The sequence below is a fragment of the Nannospalax galili genome, unplaced genomic scaffold (genome assembly GCF_000622305.1).
Source record: "Nannospalax galili isolate Female #2095 unplaced genomic scaffold, S.galili_v1.0 C46977899, whole genome shotgun sequence".
NCBI lineage: Eukaryota > Metazoa > Chordata > Mammalia > Rodentia > Spalacidae > Nannospalax > Nannospalax galili.
Genome location: NW_008431311.1, coordinates 1 through 360, shown reverse-complemented (window position 1 = coordinate 360; position 360 = coordinate 1). Strand labels below are relative to the sequence as shown.

The 360-nt window shown below is 46.7% G+C and overlaps 1 long non-coding RNA gene across 1 annotated transcript; it reads right to left on the bottom strand.

Annotated features, from left to right (window-relative positions):
* Positions 1-354, bottom strand: LOC103728163. The gene is made up of 2 exons (XR_607007.2): positions 185-354; positions 1-70 (listed from the first exon to the last, which is right to left on the bottom strand). It is a non-coding gene; the product is annotated as an uncharacterized LOC103728163 (long non-coding RNA).
* Between the last annotated feature and the right edge of the window lie 6 nt (positions 355-360).

Below are 360 nucleotides of genomic sequence, written 5' to 3'. Positions count from 1 at the left end.
CTCCAACTTGAGGGGCAGCTGCCAACAGTGGTAATAGACTATAATCCTTCTTGTGTATCTCTACTGGATTCTGGAAAAGAGCATCAATCACAAGGCTGAGAAAATGGGAACCCATGCTATGCCCTGGGTTTGAGATACATTCCAAGGGGAAAAGAGAAGAGATGAACTCACAATAAATACTTACCTGGATAATGGTGGATGAGTTTGTTATGATCTCATTTAATTGCTGCTCCTTCTGACATTCCAGGTTTCTATTTAAAATGCAGGAGATAGCATACCCTCGACCTCGACCTTTGCCCCGTATGCCCCGGCCCCTTGGTCCCCTCCAAGACAAGAAGTCCTCTCCTCGCCCCCATCCTC